The sequence below is a fragment of the Scyliorhinus canicula genome, chromosome 3 (assembly GCF_902713615.1).
Source record: "Scyliorhinus canicula chromosome 3, sScyCan1.1, whole genome shotgun sequence".
Classification (NCBI taxonomy): Eukaryota; Metazoa; Chordata; class Chondrichthyes; order Carcharhiniformes; family Scyliorhinidae; genus Scyliorhinus; species Scyliorhinus canicula.
This window is the reverse complement of record NC_052148.1, coordinates 181,465,779-181,486,124: the sequence shown is the minus strand read 5'-3', so window position 1 is coordinate 181,486,124 and position 20,346 is coordinate 181,465,779. Positions and strand designations below refer to the sequence as shown.

General features: G+C 45.2%; 1 protein-coding gene across 3 annotated transcripts in view; it reads left to right on the top strand.

Annotated features, from left to right (window-relative positions):
• usp53b (ubiquitin specific peptidase 53b) overlaps positions 1-20,346 on the top strand; it is a 177,477-nt gene that overhangs the window by 19,657 nt on the left and 137,474 nt on the right. The window contains exon 2 of one of the 3 annotated variants that reach the window (XM_038791849.1): positions 2,449-2,572. The exons of the other annotated variants lie outside the window; for them this stretch is intronic. The gene's annotated coding sequence lies outside the window, so the exon portion shown is untranslated. The remainder of the gene's footprint in view (positions 1-2,448; positions 2,573-20,346) is intronic. 3 annotated transcript variants of the gene reach the window in all.

The following is a 20,346-nucleotide window of genomic DNA, read 5'->3' as shown; positions in this document are numbered from 1 at the left end:
CATAATCTTAAACAGAGTTAGTCAAATAATTAGTTAAATTAAGTAAGGACAGCAGGGATAAACCTACACACAAAGTTAGGGGGGCTAAAAGGGGTCACAAAAAGTCATTGGTAAACAGGATTAAGGAAAATCCCAAGGCTTTTTATATGTGTATATAAAGAGCACGAGGGTAGCCAGAGAAAGGGTTGACTCACTAAATGGCAGAGGAGGGAATCTATGCATGGCGCCAGAGGAAATGAGTGAGGTACGAAATGAGTACTTTGCATCAGTCTTCATCAAAGAGAAGGACTTGATGGCTGATGAGTCTGGGGAAGGGTGTGTAGATAGTCTAGATCACATTGAGATCAAAAAGGAGGAGGCGTTGGGCATCTTGAAAAACATTAAGGTTGATAAGTCTGCAGAGCCTGATGGGATCTAGCCCAGAATACTGAGGGAGGCAAGGGAGGAAATTGTTGGGGCCTTGACAACTCTTTGTATCCTCACTGGTTACAGGTGAGGTCCCAGAGGACTGGAGATTAGCTAAAGTTGATTCTTTGTTAAGAAGGGTAGCGAGAATAATCTGGTGATTATCTGGTGATCCTTGCGTCATTGGTGGGGAAATTATTGGAGAGGATTCTTCGAGACAGGGTTTACTCCCATTTGGAAGCAAGTGGAAGTATTAGCGAGGGGCAGCATGGTTTTGTGAAGGAGACGTGTTTCACGAGGAAGTAAAAAAGATGATTGAAGGTAGGGCAGTGGATGTGTACATTGACTTCAGCAAGGCCTTTGACAAGATCCTCAAGACAGACTGGTACAGAACTGAAATCACATGAGATCAGTAGTTAGCTGGCAAGATGGATACAGAACTGGCTTGGTCATAGACGGAGGGTAGCAGTGGAAGGATGCTTTTCTGAATGGAGGACTGTGACTAGCGGTGTTCCGCAGGGATCAGTGCTTGGACCTTTGCTGTTCGTAGTATACATAAATGATTTGGAGGAAAATGTAACTGGTCTGATTAGTAAGTTTGCAGACAACACAAAGGTTGGTGGAATTGCGGATTGCGATGAGGACTGTCGGAGGATACAGCAGGATATATATAGATCGATTGGAGACGTGGACGGAGAGATAACATATGGAGTTTAATCTGGATAAATGTGAAGTAATGCATTTTGAAAGGTCTAATACAGGTTGGAAATGTACAGCAAATGGCAGAATCCTTAAGAGTATTGACGGGCAGCATGATCTGGGTGTACAGGTTCACAGATCACTGAAAGTGGCAACGGAGATAGAGAAGGTAGTCAAGAAGACTTACGGCATGCTTGCCTTCATCGACTGGGGCATTGAGTATAAAAATTGGCAAGTCATGCTGCAGCTGTATAGAACCTTAGTTAGGCCACACTTGGAGGATAGTGTTCAATTCTGATCGCCACACTACCAGAAGGATGTGGAGGCTTTGGAGAGGGTACAGAAGAGGTTTACCAGGATGTTTCCTGGTATGGCGGGCAGTATCTATGAGGAAAGATTGGATCAACTTGGTTTGTTCTCACTGGAACAGTGGAGGTTGAGGGGTGACCTGATAGAAGTCTACAAAATTATGAAGGGCATGGACAGAGTGGATAAGCAGAAGCTTTTTCCCAGGGTGGAAGAGTCAATTACTAGGGGACATAGGTTTGAGGGGCAAGGAGATGTGTGAGGAATGTTTATTAAAGAGGGTTTTGGGTGCCTGGAACTCGCTGCCGGAGGAGGTCGTGGAAGCTGGTACAATATGACGTTTAAGTGGCATCTTGACAAATGCATGAATTGGATGAGAATATAGGGAAGTGCAGAAGGTTTTTCCTTAGATGGGCAGCATGGTCAGTGCAGGCTTGGAGGGCAGAAGGGCCTGTTCCTGTACTGTACTTTTCTTTGTTCTTTGTTCTATCCTCCTTGGAATATCATCTCATTGCAACTAAATTTGGCAAGTTCAGCATTCTGAATGTTGGCCATTGAGGTATTGAATCAGGTGCAACTTGCAATGTTTTTCTACTTTACCTTTAATGATAATGTGCAAGACACTGTGGTACTATCTCATTGCCAAATGCATTGTGATATTTGTTAAATGTATTAGATGCTGTGGTATGAAGAGGCAAAAGTTCTGCTCCTTTTTCACCAACGCACTTTTATTTGTTCAAACTGACTCTGCACAGAACTCTACACATCACCAGACCCAGAGGCCACCTGAAGCCCCTTTACATATCCGTGTCAATCATTGGAACACTTAACATAAATGAGACAACTAATTGCAGTGTCTCTTAACCCATTACTTAACAATATCCACACCTTTTAAGAATTTTTAATTTATTATGTGGTAATATTCTATTAGACTGTAGGCAAAATATAAAGTGTCTGGCTTTGGTGAACGGAGTCTGTATGCGTGCGTGTCTGTCCATCTTTTTGGTTTCTCAGATTTCATTGGTTTTTCATTGACAGGATTGTCAACCAATGGGATATGAGATGTGATAGAACCCAAACACCTTTCAGCTAAGGCATACCACAAACCCCCACCAATTGGAATGGGAAGGGCAGCTACCAAAAATTCAGCCATTTTCTCCAGGTAGGTGCTGCTATACTAAATTATTTTAGCACCCATTATTTCCAAATACCTACCATTTTACTATACCCAGCCTCAACTTCCCTGAGAGTGTCATATCCTGGATCTGTCTTTGTCTAATCTCTTAATTTCAGCTTCTGGTTTATTCCGTTTCCTAACCTGCAGTCATCATTGTATTTTTAGTAATTTGGTTTTATTTCCCAATTTGATGCTGTTGGAAAGAGGTTATACTAAATAAGTTTCTGACTTCATTTCATTTATCATTTTACCTTTGAAACGTAACACGGGAGGTGGTAGAAGGAAGTAAAAGGGATTGATAGATCAGTGCAATTGAGGAGAGAAAGGGACAGGTAGACAGGGATGTCTTTGGGAGGAGGAATTAAGGCATGGGATGCTGCTGCGGTGAAAAGAGTCATGTAAGCTCTATATTGAGTATAAATGGACGAAGAATTGAGATGTTCTTGAAGTAAAGGACTTCTCTGATCTCATGGCCCCCAAATTTGGGTAAGCCATCTTTGTTATATATGTTGTCCAACTATGAACAAACTTACCGGACCATTAGTTGTTGAGATTCTCTACTTGTGAAATGATTACATTTTCAGAATAAAGGTTGCCTGTGAGGAAATAATTTATGAAATGCCAATAGGAAATTCTGGAAGTGCACAAGTCAGGCTGTATCTGCGGAGAGAGAAAAACAATTAATGTTTTAGGTCTGTGACCTTTCATTGGAACTAATTTATGAAACCTACTTAAAATATTGCCTCAGTGTTGTATATTATCAAACTTGTATCTGGATAGATTGAATGACTGTCAGCATCTGTAGTTTATCGTGATATTTTTTTTGAAGAAGTCTTTTTTTATTCAATTTTTTAACATTTGAAAAAATTACAACACAAAAATTGAGCCAACACGTTCATCCCCTTAAAGAATTACTTTGGCAAAAAGACGGCAGGCACTGAAATCAACATAAAAACCATGGCACAATATTCATCTTCACTGCCTACACCACACGGGCCTACAACGGGGGATATCCTACCTCAGCCTTAACCCTACCTACCAGACTCGTAAAGTTCAACTTACGAAGCCGGGCCCAATCTCGGGCCACCTACACTCTCAGATATCACCCCTGGAGAAGACACCACAAATCGTTCACTTTTACCCAAGTTTAGCTTGAAGCCTGGAAATGCCCCAGATTTCCTAAGCAGTCCCATTATATCCCCCACAGAAGGGTTCGGGTCTGAAATATACAGCAATAGAGTATCAGCATACACTATGCCCCGCCCCACTCCACCCAACCTTATTATCCATCTCCATTGATCCTAGCACCTCAACAATGGGACCAAGGGCTTTATTGCCAGCACAAACAAGGGGGGACATGGGGCATCCTTGTCTTGTTGGCCGTGCAATGGAAAGTACCCTGAATTCATTTAATTTGTTCACGCACGTGCCATCGGATCCTTGTACAACAATCTCACCCATGCCACAAACTTGGGCCCAATCCCAACCCTCTCCAACACAGCAAACAGATAGCTCCACTCCACCCCATCAAACGCCTTCTCCGCATCGAGCACCACCACCACCTTTCAACTCCCTCCTTTCTGCCAAAGAAAGCACCACATTTAACAGCTACTGCATATTTGATGATCTGCCCTTCACGTTCGCTGTCTGATCCTCCCAAATCACCTTGGAAGGCACTCCTCCAACCTGAGCAGCAACTTCGTCAATATCTTGGCAGCTACGTTAAACAGAAATATGGGCCTATACGACCCACAATCCACCGGATCCTTGTCCTTTTTAAGCAGCAATGAAATGGATGCCTGACCCATTGTCTGTGGCAATGCCCCCGACCATCACGCCCTCAAACATCCACCATCAGCGGTGCCAACTTATCATTGAACCTTTTATAAAAGTATCTGGCCCCGGTGCCTTGCCCGTCTGCATTCTCCCTATCGCCACCTGCACTTCTTCCACCCCCATTGGCACCTCTAATCCTGTCCTCTCCTACTTCAGGATACTCCACTCACCCCAAAAACTCCCTTAAATCTGACTCCTCCTCCAGAGTCTCCGACTTGTACAAATCCCTGTAGAAAACTGTTCAAACGTTTTGTTCATCTGTTTCGGTGCCACCACCATCTCTCCTGTCCCAATGCTGACCTGAACAATCTCTCTTGCAGCTGCCTGTCGCGGAACTGGCCGACCAACAAGCGGCTGGGTTTCTTCCCATACTCATACACATACTCATTCTCCCCTTGCCCGCCTCAACTGCCAAATCGCCTTTCCCGTGGACAGAAGATCCCTCCTTGCCAGAAGACCCAGCGTCGGATCCTCTGCGTACTTTCCATTTACTTCCCTAGTCTCCTGTATTTGGTGCCGTTCTTCTTTGCCTCTCTGTCCAAGGAATCCTCACACCCTCGCACGTTCCCTGACCAGGGGGTGTCCCCTCCCCACCCCTTCTATGAGTCATAACCACAACTCCTGGTCCCACCCAACAGGAACCTAACTTTACCCAATGTCACCGTCATCCCCCTACCCCCTTCTCTCTTTCCCCACCCCTCACTTCCCAGAAACCCCCTACTTCCCAGAAACCCCCTATCCACTTCCTCTTGAGAACACCCTCCGTAGTATCAGGCCCATCGAAACCTGTCCACAGGTTCCAGTGACTGCAGCCCCTGCCGCCACCTCGCTCCTGTTCACAAGCCAATTTACGTTATCTAGTGAGGTGGCCCGTGCCAGAGCCCGATTCCTTACACAAAACCAAATCAACATCACGTTTCCCCCCTCACTCTAACCTTCCAGACTCCTCACCCCAAGAGATCAGCCTATCATTACTAACCCACAAACCGTCCCATGCCAACTACAACTTTAAGCATAATTAAGAACAAAAACCAAGAAAATCAGAGATGCACTAAAATACAAAAGGAGAAAGATCAACACCACCAAAGTCCAATCTCATTTCAGTCCTGGCCCTTCAGCTTTCACCAACGCCTTCACCACCTCCTCAAAGTAGAAGTCCTTAGAGTTGTGCGTCACCCTCAACTTCGTCGGGTAGACCATCCCAAACCTAGCGCTACTCTTGTACAATGCTGCCTTCGCACAGCCAAACGCCTCTCGCCTTTTCGCCAGCTCCGGCATGGGAATAAGAACATAAGAACTGGGAGCAGGAGTTCCCGCCCGTTCATATACCTGTCTAGATGCCTCTTAAATGATGCTATTGTGCCTTCCTCTACCACCTCCGCTGGTAAAGCGTTCCAGGCACCCACCACCCTCTGCATAAAAAACTTTCCACGCACATCTCCCTTAAACTTCCCCCCCACCTCTCACCTTGAAATCGTGACCCCTCCTAAACTCAGTCCTCAATCTACTTCCCCTTATTTTGAGGCTATGCCCTCTAGTTCTGCTTTCACCCGCTAGTGGAAACAACCTGCCCGCATCTATCCTATCTATTCCCTTCATAATTTTATACGTTTCTATAAGATTCCCCCCCCACCCCCGCACCCTTCTAAATTCCAATAAGTACAGTCCCAGTCTACTCAACCTCTCCTGGTATATCTGAATACCAGTGCCTTCACACCTCTCTTGATTCAGCTTTGCCCACCTCCATACCTACTTCACCTGATAACTGTGGAAGCAGACTATCACAGCCCTTGTTGGCTCATTCGTCTTTGGCTATGGTCAGAGCAACCGGTGACCCTTTTCAACTTAGAGAGTGGGATCCTCCTCCTCCCATCAACTGAGCGAACATTTCTGCAAAGTACTCCATCGGTCTCCGGCCCTCCACCCTCTCAGGCAGTCCCATGTTCCTTAGATTCTGCCTTTGTGACCTATTCTCCACTTTGGTTCTCAGCCCTTCATTGCTCTTCATCACCCTCTACAGCTCCTCGCTCATCAAGGTGAACTGGTCAATGTGCTACAACAATGCCTCCAACCCTTTCAACGTGTCGTCTTGCTCCTGCATCGCCGGCGACATCTTAAAGCCTCCTTTACTGGGGCAAGAGTCTACCCCACCCAGTCCTTCAGCAAGGTCATCATCTCTTTCCGATGCATATCAAAATGCTTTGCATATCAAAATGCTTAGAGAACAGACCCTCAAAATCCCCCACCACCACTTCGGCCAGCTTTTCCATTGTAATGGTCACGGCCCCACTTGGCAAGCTTGCACCTGCCACCTTGCCTCGTGTTGGACTCACAACCGAACTCTCTGGCGGACATTCGCTCACCCCTTTGTGGAACTTCAAAATTCTATGACTTCTTCATACTTTCCAACACGTAATCATTCAAAATTGCCCCCAGAAACTGGGTATAAAGGGCCATAAATCAGAAGCTCTAGCAGGAGCCAGCCACCCAATGTGTGACCTCCACCTACATGTTGCCACAGGAAGTCCATCTTGACATTTTAATATGCAGTTCAAATGCTTTATAAAAACTTAAAAAAAAAAAGAAATCCGTCAATATGAACTTTCCAATCTCCGGAGAACGTATTTTTAAAAAGTTTATTGACCGTACCCAATTTTCTTTCCAATTAAGGGGCACTTTAGCATGGCCAATCCACCTACTCTGCATATCTTTGGGATGTGGGGGTGCGACCCATGCAGACACGGGGAGAATGTGCAAACTCCACACGGACAGTGGCCCGGGACTGCTATCAAATATGGGTCCTCGGCGCTGTGAGGCGGCAGTGCTAATCACTGCGTCACCATGCTGCCCCCTAGAGAAAATATTTTTATGTATGAAATGAGGTGCTGGTGGTTTAAAGTCACTCACTAGTGGTGGTAGTGCTTTGAACAATTTAAAGTGAAGAAAGATGTTCTAAAACATTAATTCAGATTTGCTTAAGGGCAACACTTTTGTAATTCTCTACTACAGCAAAAACAAATGTAACAGTTTTAGTCTTTGCAAGAATCTAATATGGAAGAAGACAAAAGTAATGGAAACAGAGCTTCTGCACTTTATGGAAAAAGAAGCTTTCCCATCTTCTGATTGCACTGATCTGGTAAGTTTGAATCTCTAGAATTGTTTTTGATTTTGAATAATTAACATACTGTAGTTCCAGCTGTTATCAAGTCATGTTGCACAGCATGCTGATATAATGTAGCATGCAAGTTATTTGACCTTTATTTGATAAGAAATAAATAAACTTGATACCGCTGCACAGTAGCACAGTCGTTAGCACTGTCGCTTCACAGCCTTCTGTTAGGTAATTTGGACATTTTGAATTCTCCCTCCGTGTACCTGAACAGGCGCCGGAATGTGGCGACCAGGGGATTTTCACAGTAACTTCATTGCAGTGTTAATGTAAGCCTACTTGTGACTATAAAGATTACTTAAAAAAAAATGAATAATGTGCTTTTTCATCAATTTATCTATGTTCCATGATAATGTTTTGTCACTCCCCACAGGTGCATTGCTCACATCTTCGTCTTTGGATTGTAATGACAACAGGCCATTGGGATCTTGAAGGAAAACATCTGTGTGCAACAAGTTGAACCTGGGGTGGGGGAAGGCTTTGAAACAGAAAAGTGATACAGCATTTGTTAAAAACAACATTAGTCTTTCTTGGAAAAAATAACAGCGGCGGTGAGGGATTTATCTGGACAGCCCATCGGTATTGTCCCCCCGCCCCCCAGTCCCAGAACATGCAGGAGGCTGATGTTTCATTTGTATGCTTATTGCTGATATGAGTTTAGGGTAATGCACAGATCCATATAATATATTGCAAAATAATTTGTATAATGCAGCTTAGTTTTTACAATAGATAATCTGTCTAATGTGTGTACCACATGTACAGATGAGACTATAAACTTGTACTATACTGAAGTGCTCACTGTATCCTTCAATAGAATTAGCTGAGGTTCATCTTGAGGGGATGTAACACTGGTTGACATGCTTTTCGTACTTAAGGATGACCCTGTGGAAGGTAACTGCAATGGGGATTTTTCCTGGAGCTCCTTGGGTGAGATTGTAAAATATCTATAGATGCGCAACGCATGCAGAATTCCACTTAAATATAAAATAGATTCTTAACTTGGAAATACATTTACCTGGGCTGCAGGTTGCTTGGGATTGGGGGGCGGGGACTCTGTAGGTACAACATTTCAATTTGGTTGGGAGGGTGAAAGCTTATCTGGCAAGGTGGCATGGCCTCCCTCTGTCACTGGCTTGTCGGTACAGGCGGTTAAAATGAACGTACTGCTGTGATTTCTGTTTGTTTTCCAATGCCTGCCGATTTTCATGCCAAAGTCAATTTGTAGAGAGATTGAAGGGATGATTACCTCATTGATATGGGGCGTGAAGGTGGGCAGAATTAGAAAGGTGCTACTACAGAGAGGAAAGCAGGGGGTTTGGGTCTTCTGAACCCGATGTATTATTATTGGGCGGAGAAAGTGGAGAAGGTACGAAACTGAGTCAGAGGGGTTGACTCCCAGTGGGTCAGAATGGCTTGTGTAGGGGGTTGGGATTGAACGCACTAGCAACAGCGCCACTCCCGACGGCCCCGGGGAAATACTCGGAGTTTGGTAGTGATAGCTTCGTTGAGAATTTGGAGACAGTTTTGCCAGCACTTCGGGTTGGGGGCAGGGTCAAGGGAAAAGCCGATTCGGGGGAACCATAGATTTGAGCCAGGGAAGTGTGATGGAAGTTTTCAGAGATGGGAGGAGAAAGGAATTGGGACACTAAAAGATTTGTTTCTTGGGGGTCGGTTTACATAAAAGTTACAGTGCAGAAGGAGGCCATTCGGCCCATCGAGTCTGCACCGGCTCTTGGAAAGAGCACCCTACCCAAGGTCAACACCTCCACCCTATCCCCATAACCCAGTAACCCCACCCAACACTAAGGGCAATTTTGTACACTAAGGGCAATTTATCATGGCCAATCCACCTAACCTGCACATCTTTGGACTGTGGGAGGAAACCGGAGCACCCGGAGGAAACCCACGCAGACGGGGAGGATGTGCAGACTCCCCACAGTGACCCAAGCCGGAATCGAACCTGGGACCTTGGAGCTGTGAAGCAATTATGCTATCCACAATGCTACTGTGCTGCCCATTGCTGCAGGATTGAAGGAGCTGGGAGTGACGTATGGGTTGGAGAAGGGGAAAATATTTAGACATGCAGATTTGAGACTTTGCCAGAAAGGAGATACAGAGCTTCCCGGTAGAGCCGGCCTCCACATTGCTGGAGGAGGTACTGATAACAGGGGGACTGGAAAAGGGGGTAGTGTCGGTGGTTTATGGGGTTATTTTGTAAGAGGATAAGGCACCGCTGGATGGGATCAAGGCAGAGTTGGGAGAGGGTATGGAGGACTGGTTCTGGTGTGAGGCGCTCCAGGATGAGCCGGCTCTTTGAGGGGGTAAAAGATGTGTGTGAACGTTGCGAGGGTGGTCCCACAAACCACGCTCATATCTTTTGGTCCTGTCCAAAGCTCGAGGATTACTGGAAGGAGGTTTTTCAGATAATCTCCAAAGTGGGGCACGTGAAACTGGACCCGGGCCCTCGGAAGGTCATATGAACTGAGGGGAAAGATATATGAACTGAGGGGAAGGATGGAGGGGTTCTCTAATTCATGGGCTTTATTCATTATGCACTTTCGAGAATTGGATTACATCGAACATTAGTGGGGGGGGGGTGTTGGGAGTTGGAGGGAGGGGGACTGTATGTGTTAATGGTGACTATGGGTGATTCCTGATTCCTTTTTGTTATTTGTTTATGTTAACGTGCGGGCTAATGTTTGGTGGGAGGATGGGATTGTTGTTATTGATATGGGGATTGACATTGCATTCGTTACTGATTATTGTTTATTGTTTGTGGGTGTAAATTTGGGGAAAAATTAGGTGAATAAAAATATTTTAAAAAGCTTGGAAATACATTGTTTTCTATTACATTAATAACATGATTGTATTACTATAGCATTTTAAGAGCCGTGTTATTTCTAAAGCTGCTGCAGTGACTGGATCTTTCTATAACTTCTGGTTCATGTCAATTCGCCTACTCTTTGTACCCTGTTTGTATTTAATGACAATAAAAATCTTCTATTATCCATTTATTGTTTTTTTTTCTTTGCGTTGGGTTTCCAGTTATATATTTGCAGTAATTTTGAACCTACATGCAAGTTATTTGCATGAATATGTTGTCTGGGGAATCATTTTGCACGCAAACATAATGTGATTTTACCTTTTCACAAACAAAAATGAGGTGCGATTCGCCAAAGGAATTACTTTAGTGCGATTTTGGGGCGGGTGATTCATGCTGTCTTTTTTTGTTGAGATCCAGATCCACACTTAGTAATTCTTTTTTTTGGAGCTTGCCGAGATTCTCGCCAATAAATCCCAGTGCGGAACTAAACTTGCCAGCAAGACAGGCTCCTCTGAGATCAGGGTGCCATTTTGAAAGGGTGCTCTGATCTCTTAAGTGAGCGTGAAGGACCCCCACTCATGGACAATGTGCCCCCCGGGCAGACATGGGCAACACCCCCAACTCTTGACCTCACCCCCCCCCCCCCCCCCCAACAGAAATCAGGTTGACCCTGCCCCACACCCATCTATTCTTGGCAGCATCGCCCCCTTGTTGACCTCATTCGTACTCGTCCTTCTTTCTGCCCTTGTTGACCTCATTCGTACTCGTCCTTCTTTCAAGGCATGACACCCTCTGGCCTTGGCCCTGGCACCAGGTTGGCAGTGACTGAGCACTGCTTTGCCCTGTCCCCGATCATCCAGAGTACTCCAATCGTCTCCGAGCCCCTCAGCATGGCCATTATGTCTGGTGTCCATTTATGGAGATGAGTACTAATCCACACCCGAGTGAGGTCGCGTCGGTGCGGCCATGACTCCCGGAAGCCAGGAGAGTGCGGCCTCGATAGGTAGGGCATGTTTCGATGAGCCTAATGGCTCATTTAAATATGATTATCTGGATCATGCCCAGTGAGGGCATGATCCAGATCGTGCTGGTCGTAACTAGTCGGGTGACTTGCGATTGGCTGGGAGCCTGGCGCGAAGCCTGTTTTGGACTTTCTCGTGATACGTCCGACGCAACGGGATCAGAGCTGGGCTCAACGCGGTGGCAAAATCGCACCCATGTTATTTGCTGTGCGAACTTACACTAATTGCTCTGTGAAGATATTTTGTACAATTGTAGCGCAACCATAGTACTGAGACAGTTGATCATAAAAATGAGGACGTAGTAAATGCCTTGGCCCCAACATATTTTCGAGGAATAACTTGTACAGTGGAAATTCTATGGTCGCAAGAATTTCCAATCTTGAGCTACGTATTTCTTCAAGTTTTATTTACACTTTCGTTATTATTAAAGGTACTTTATTCAGCTACTCAAGTGCTGATGATTAAAGGAGCACCTTTTTCTTTTGGATTGCGTGTCTTGAGGCATTAAATCCAAATACATGAGACAGCTGACTGGAGGAAATAGCAGTAAGTTAAGATCACAGGAGAACTGTCAGGAACAGTCTAGGGTAAAACAGCGGGGAAAGGATAAAAATGGGAGAGCAACAGAAAGCAAACCGTGAGCGATAAGAGGACAAATAGTAACAACTTCAATTTCTATAACCCAAGAACATCTGGAAGCTTTTGGTGGTGAATATCAGGAATTGGAGAAACTGATTTGAAGTTTGAATTAGTGTTCAGAGGAAATGGGTTGATGGAAGTTGTTGAATTCAGAAGGGGAAGTGATGGAAAGAAAGGGACAGAAGATGGGTTTGTTGTGACTGTGTGGTGACTGAAGAAGTAAATGTTGGCGTAGTGGGTCTGGCAGCCTCAAAAAATTTAATGTTTCGAGTTCTGAAGAGTCACGTGGACTCGGATGATAACTCAGTTTCTCTCTCCACTGATGCTGCAGAGTTTATCCAGCGTTTTCTGCTTTTATTTTATATTTCCAGAATCCGCAGTATTTTTATTTTTGTTGGAGTAGTGGGAGCAGGGAACAAGTGAGCACTGTTTAAGGAGCAGAAGTCAGCTGTTAGAGACAATTCCAACTATAGTTGGGAACAAATTCTCATGTAAGAAAAACTTACATAAATATTTTAAACTCATTTTTCGCTTGTTGTTTTGGTTGTGTTCTGACCATTTCAGCAAAATGCAATGAATAGCAACGATGTCTATTCGTTGGAATAGACATCTCAGCGATGTCTATTCCAGCAGCTGAATTCAGTTTTAGTAGCTTAGGGAATCAGGATGGGGAATCCTGGGTGGGATTCTGTGATCCTGAGGCGTGTTGACACCGTCGGAAATGCCGTCACGTTTCCCGACGGCGTCAAGATGGCCTCGGGATCAGCAATTCTGGCCCCTACAGGGGGCCAGCGGGGCACTGGAGCGACCCTCTGCTGCTGCACCTGGCCCATCGAGTCTGCACTGGCCTTTACAAAGAGCACCCTACTCAAGCACATGTCTCTACCCTATACCTGTAACCCAGTAACCCCCATTTAACCATTTTGTACACTAAGGGCAATTTAGCATGGCCAATCCACCTAACCCGCACATCTTTGGACTGTGGGAGGAAACCGGAGCACCTGGAGGAAACCCACGCAGTCACTGGGAGAACGTGCAGACTCCGCACAGACAGTGACTTAAGCCGGGACCCTGGAGCTGTGAAGCAACGGTGCTAACCACTATGCTACCGTGCTGCAAGTCGTATAAAAACAGGCAGTAATAGCTTCTTTAAATACATAAAGAGGCCAAAACGAACATGGGGCCCCTTGGAGAATAAGACTGAAAATAATAATGGGGGATCCACAAAATGGCAGAGGGGTTAAATAAATACTTTGTGTCAGTCTTCACGGTCGGAAACACTAATAGCATTCCAAAAGGATCGAAAGGTGGGAGGAAATAAATATGATTATTATCATTAGAGAAAAAGTACAGTGGCACAGTGGTTAGCATTGTTGCTTCATAGCGCCAGGGTCCCAGGTTCGATTCCCGACTTGGGTCATTGTCTGTACAAAGTCTGCATATTCTCCCAGCTTCTGCGTGAGTTTCCTCCGGATGAAATGAAAATTGCTTATTGTCACAAGTAGGCTTCAAATGAAGTTACTGTGAAAAGCCCCTAGTTGCCACATTCGGCGCCTATTCGGGGAGGCTGGTACGGGAATTGAACCGTGCTGCTGGCTTGCCTTGGTCTGCTTTAAAAGCCAGCGATTTAGCTCTGTGCTAAACCAGCCCCTCCGGTTGCTCCGGTTTCCTTGAGCAAGTCCCGAAAGAAGTGATGTTAGGTGGATTGGACATTCTGAATTCTCCCTCCATGTACCTGAACAGGTGCTGGAATGTGGCGACAAGGGGCTTTTCACCGTAACTTCATTGCAGTGTTAATGTAAGCCTACTTGTGACAATAAAGATTATTATTAAAAAAGTAGGAGGGAAACTACTGGGGCTAAAGATCGATAAACCACCTGGACCAGATGGGTGCATCCTGGGATATTAAAGGAAGTATCTACAGAGTGGATAGCAATTGTCCAAAAATCCTTAAATTCTGGAAAAATCCCAGAGGATTGGAAAACTGCCAATGTCCCTTATTCAAAAGGAAAGGGAGACACAAAACCGGACATTTATCTTAACATCAGTCATTGGGAAAATATTAGATTCCATTATAAAGGATGTAATAGCAGAGCATTTAGAAATACAAAATATAATCGAGCAGAGTAAATATGACTTCATGAAGGGGAAATCATGCCTGAAAAACATTATTAGAATTCTTTGAGATGATAATGAGCAGTAATGAGCAGTGTAGATAAAAGGGGATCAGTAGATGTAATATACTTGGTTTTCCAAAAAGCGTTTGGCACAAAAGGGAAAGGTTACTTAGTAAGATAAGAGCTCATGGTGTTGGGGATAGTGTATTAACATGGATAGAGAAGTGGCTAACATAGAAGTTGTGATACGCTGGGCATTTTCAGGGTGACAAGCTGCAACTCGTGGAATGTCACAGGGATCTGTTCGAAGGCCACAATTATTTACACTATATGTTAATAGGGTAGCACGGTAGCACAAGTGGCTAGCACTGTGGCTTCACAGCGCCAGGGTCCCAGGTTCGATTCCCAGCCTAGGTCACTGTCTGTGCGGAGTCTGCACGTTCTCCAAGTGTCTGCGTGGGTTTCCTCCGGGTGCTCCGGTTTCCTCCCACAGTCCCAAGTGCAGGTTAGATGGATTGGCCATGCTAAATTGCCCTTAGTGACCACAAACGTTAGGAGGGTTATTGGGTTACAGTGATGGGGTGGAAGTGAGGGCTTAAGTGGGTTGGTGCAGACTCGATGGGCCGAATGGCCTCCTTCTGCATTGTATGTTCTATGTAATGATTTGGACGAAGGAAGTGAATGTACAATTGCAAAGTTTGTGGTTGACACAAAAATAGGTGAGAAGGCAAGTGGTGAGGATGACAAAAGTCTACAGAAAGACGTAGACAGGTTGAGTGGGCAAGAACTGGGCAGATGGAATATTATGTCAGAAAATGTGAAGTTTTGCACTTTGGTAGGATGAATAAAGGAGTTGAATATTACCTGAAAGGGGAAAGACGAGAATGCTGCAGCATAGAGGGATTTGGGGGTCCTCGTGCAAAAATCACAAGCTAGCACGCCAGTTCAGCAGGAAGGCATATGGCATGTTAGCCTTAATTTCAAAGGGAATGGAGTTTAAAAATAGGGAAGTCTTGCTAAACAATACAAGACACTAGTTAGACCGCACCTGGAATACTGAACAGTTTTGGTCCTTTTATCTAAGGAAATATCTATTGCCATTGGAGGCAATCCAGAGAAGGTTCACTAGTTTGATCCGAGGTATGTAATAATAATATTCTGATCAGGGGTTGAGTAGATTGGACTTGTATTCATTGGAGTTTAGAAGAATGAGAGGTAAGCTTATTGAGTCGTATAGAATTCTCGGGGCATGACCGGGTAGATGCTTAAGAGGTTGTTTTCCCTTATGGATGGGCCTGAGACTGGAGGGCATAAACTCAAAGTAAGGGGTCACCCATTTAAGACCAATGAGGAGTTTCTTCTCTGAGGTGTAAGGACCCTTCCTATTGATTCTCTTATTTCTCCTTTATTTATGCTGTTATCATTTAGGCCCATGGATGTTTAATGGACATGTATCTTTAAGTCAAGCAGGGGAAGTGAGAAATTCAGAAGTTATAAAAGAGAACACACTGCTAGCCTTCAGACAGCAGAACTCAAACTTTTCGACATCCGAGCGATTGATGGGACTCCATTGGATTGGTTGGCTGGTGGCCAATGAATTGACCAAAAGGCTGTATTCTGCCCAGTAATAGGCGGTGATTGAGTCCTGCCTGATTGGGCTGATTTTCAGTGAGCCTGGGGATGTTCAGTTGGACACCTGGACACTCAGGAAAGAACCTTTCTCTTTTTCTCCCTCCCTCCCTCCCGTTCTCTCTCGCACGCGCTCTCTCTCGCGTCAGGTGGGGCTGGAACTTACCATGCACTAGCCCAGGGGATGTAACAGAGGGCAGTGAATCTGTAGAATTATTTACCACAGGAGGCTGTAGAGGTTGGGTCATTAAATATATTCAAGGCTGAGATAGACAGATCTGTAATCAGTCAGGGAATCAAAGATTATGGGAAAATGTGGAAAGTTAAATTGAGGATTATCAGATCAGTCATGGTCTCATTGAATGGCGGTGCAGACTCAGTGTGCCAAATGGCCCACTTCTGATACTACATTTTATGGTATTATTCTTATCCCATTTCTTTTTTGAAATAAATTTAGAGTACCCAATTCATTATTTCCAATTACGGGCAATTTAGCGTGGCCAATCCACCTACACTCTATATCTTTGGGTTGTGGGGGCGAAACCCATGCAAATATGGAGAGAATGTGCAAACTCCGCACGGACAGTGACCCAGAGCCGTAATCGAGCCTGGGACCTCGGCGCCGTGAGGCAGCCGTGATAACCACTGTGCCACCGTGCTGCCTATCCCATTTCTTAAAGTATCACCTTCTATTATCTGTATCAATAGTGGATATCTGTACCTCTTTGGCCAGGTTCTGTATATGTATATTGCTGTAAAGGCTTGACATGTAGGGCGCAATCTAACAGAAATGTTTCAAAGTGTCATTTTGGCGGGTTTGACTGAGAGTTTCTCCCCGGCTGTTGGCTTGTTGCCCACCACTATCTAACCACACTTTTGTTTCCAATTAAGGGGCAATTTGGCATGGCCAATCCACCTACTCTGCACATCTGGGTTGTGGGGGGCGAAACCCAGGCAAACACCGGGGGGGAATGCGCAGACTCCACGTGGACAGTGACCGAGAGCCGGGATCGAACCTGGAACCTCGGTGCTGTGAAGCTGCTGTGCTAACCACTGCACCACCGTACTCCCCATATCTAACCACACTTGGTCACTTTTTTGGGCCCTGGAGAGTTTCCTCCTGGGCTAATCCACACTTAGAATTTTTTTCATCACTGGGGAGATGAACTCACTGGCCAGACCGCTCTGAGATCGGGCACCATTTTGAAAGGTTGTCAAGGGATCAGACTCCCTACTCACGGGCAATGTCACCCCCTTTGCATGGGCATTACCCTCTCTTTTCCCCCCCCCCCCCCCCTCTTCAAGTGAGGACACCCCGCGATGAGGTCACTGAGGGGCCCCCCTTTTTTTCAAGCCTTCCCATACCTCTTTCCACGATCCCTACCCTACCCACTTCCAGGACTCCCTCCCTCCCCAAACCTTCAGGAGGTTCTTCATTATCCACCCTTGACAACCCCCACCCTTCATACCCTCCTTTCATGGGCATGGCCCTCCTTACACCCAGGCACTCTGCATCTCTTGCAGTGATCCGGGGCATCTTGGCAGTGCTAATGTGTCTGGGTCTGGTGTCAGCACACTTAAGTGGGTTCTTAAACCCACTGAGCAAGTTAGATCACGCAAGGCGTACCGACCGTCGGGAAGCCCACCATCTACCGGCGCATTGCGCCCATGTTTGATTGGACACAGCTGGTAGATTGCACCATAATCTACCGTATTTTCTTTCCACGGTGGTCCTCAACACCGGGGTTCCACAAGCCCCGTACTATACTCCCTATACACACAAGACTGGCAAAATTTGGCTCGAACCCCATATACAGGTTTGCTGATGACATGACTATAGTGAGTCGGATCTCGAACAACGATGAGTCAGTACAGTAGGGAGATGGAGAACCTAGTGGCAAGGTGCAATGATAACAATCTCTCCCTCAACGCCAACAAATCTAAGGAGATGGTCATTGACTTCAGGAAGCAAACTATCGCACACACCCCTGTCTGCATCAATGTCTAGCACCTAGGTAGAGATGGTTGACGGCTTCAAATTCCTAGGTATGCACATCATCAACAATCTGTCCTGGCCCACCCACATCAACGCTACGACCAAGAAATTACAACAGCGCCTATACTTCCTTCGGAATCTAAAGAAATTCAGCTTTTATCAATTTTTACAGATGCATCATTGAAAGCATCCTATTTGGCTGCATCACAGCTGGTATGGCAACTGCCCAGCACAAAACCGTAAGAAACTACAGAGTCATGAACACAGCCCAGTCCATCACATGAACCCACCTCCTATTTGATTCTGTCTATACCTCCCGCTGCCTTGGGAAAGCGGGCAGCATAATCAAAGAACCCTCTCACCTGGGTTATTCTCTCCTCCAACCTCTTCCAATGGGCAGGAAATACAAATGCCTGAGAACACGCACTGACAAATGCAAAAATAGCTTCTTCCCTGACTGATACCAGACTCCTGAATAACCCTCTTATGGACTAAGCTTATCTCTCCACACATTTTCTCTACTAAGTAGTACTACACTCTGTATGCGTCACCCTATGTTTATGTATTTACCCTGTACATCCTATTATTATTTTTCATGAATGGAACAATCTGTCTGGACTGTACACAGTACTTTTCACTCTACCTCAGTTCATGTGACAATAAATCCAAATCTAAATATTTGTTTGCCCAGCTATCTTGATTGTGTCAGCACAGAATATAGACATAGAAAATAGGAGCAGGAGGAGGTTATGCAGCCCTATGAGCCAGCTTCGCCAATCATGATGATCAAGGCTGATCATCCTAATCCCTCTTTTGTCCCCTCCATATCCTTTGATCCCCTTCGCCCTAAGTGCAGCAGCTAACTCAGGGGTGGGCAAACTTTTCCGTGCAAGGGCCGCATTCAGAAATTCACAATTCACAAAGGGCCGCATAGTATATTAAGTAAAATAATTACTTCACCCGGTTATGATTCTGGGCGCCTCATATAGAACATAGAACAGTACAGCACAGAACAGGCCCTTCGGCCCTCGACGTTGTGCCAAGCAATGATCACCCTACTCAAGTCAACGTATCCACCCTATGCCAGTAAGTAATCCAACAGCCCCCCCCCCATTAACCTTTAAAAAAAAATTTTAAAAAAAAAAAAAAATTTTTTTTTTAGAAATTTTTTTTTTTTTTTTTTTTTTTAATGACTTGGTGGGCCGCAGAAGTACCTTTGGCGGGCCGCATGCGGCCCGCGGGCCGTAGTTTGCCCACCCCTGAGCTAACTGCTTCGTGAAAACATACGACTACCTCCTGTGATAATGAATTCCACAGGCTCACCACTCTCTTGGTGAAGAAATTTCTCCTCATCTCTGTCCTAAGGGTCTATCCCGTATCCTCAGACTGTGACTCCTGACTCTGGACACACCCACCATCGGGAATATCCTTCCTGCATCTACCCTGCCTAGTCCTTTTATATAGAGTTCTAAGAGATCTCCCCCTCATTCTTCTAAACTCCAGTGAATACAATCCTAACCGATTCAATTTGTCCTCGTACGTTACTCCTGCTATCCCAGGAATCAGTCTCGTAAACCTTCGCTGCACTCCCTCTAAAGCAAGAAGATCCTCAGATAAGGAGACCAAAACTGTGCACAATATTCCAGGTGTGGCCTCACCAAGCAAGATAACCCTGGTCCTGTACTCTAATCCTCTCCCTATGGCCAGCATACAATTTGCTGTCTTTACCGCCTGCTGTACCTGCATGCTTACATTGTGAGTGGTATACGAGGACATCCAAGTGCACATTCCCCTCTCCTAACCTATGGCCATTCAGATAATAGTCTGCTGTCTTGTTTTTGCTACCAAAGTGGATAATCTCACATTTGTCCAAATTATACCATATCTGCTATTCATTTACCCACTTACTCAACTTGTCCAAATCACACTGAAGGATCTCTGCATCCTCCTCGCAGCTCACCCTCCCACCCAACTTGGTGTCATTTGCAAATTTGGAGATATTACATGAAATGAAATGAAAATCGCTTATTGTCACAAGTAGGCTTCAAATGAAGTTACTGTGAAAAGCCCCTAGTCGCCACATTCCGGCGCCTGTTCGGGGAAGCTGATACGGGAATTGAACCGTGCTGCTGGCCCGCCTTGGTCTGCTTTCAAAGCCAGCAATTTAGCCCTGTGCTAAACATTTAGTTCCCTAGTGTAAATCATTAATATATATTGTGACTAGCTGGGGTCCGAGCACTGATCCCTGCAGTACCTCATGAGTCACTGCCTGCTAATTTGAAAAAGACCCAATAATTCCAACTCATTGTTTCTTGTCTGCCAACCAATTTTCTATCCATCTCGATACACTTCCCATATCCCATGCACTTTAATTTTACAGGCTAATCTCTTATGTGGAACGTTGTCAAAAGTCTTCTGAAAGTCCAAATATACTGCTTGCATTGGTTCCCCTTTGTCAACTCTAATAGTTACATCCTCAAAGAATTCCAGTAGATTTGTCAAGCTTGATTTCCCCTTCGTAAATTCA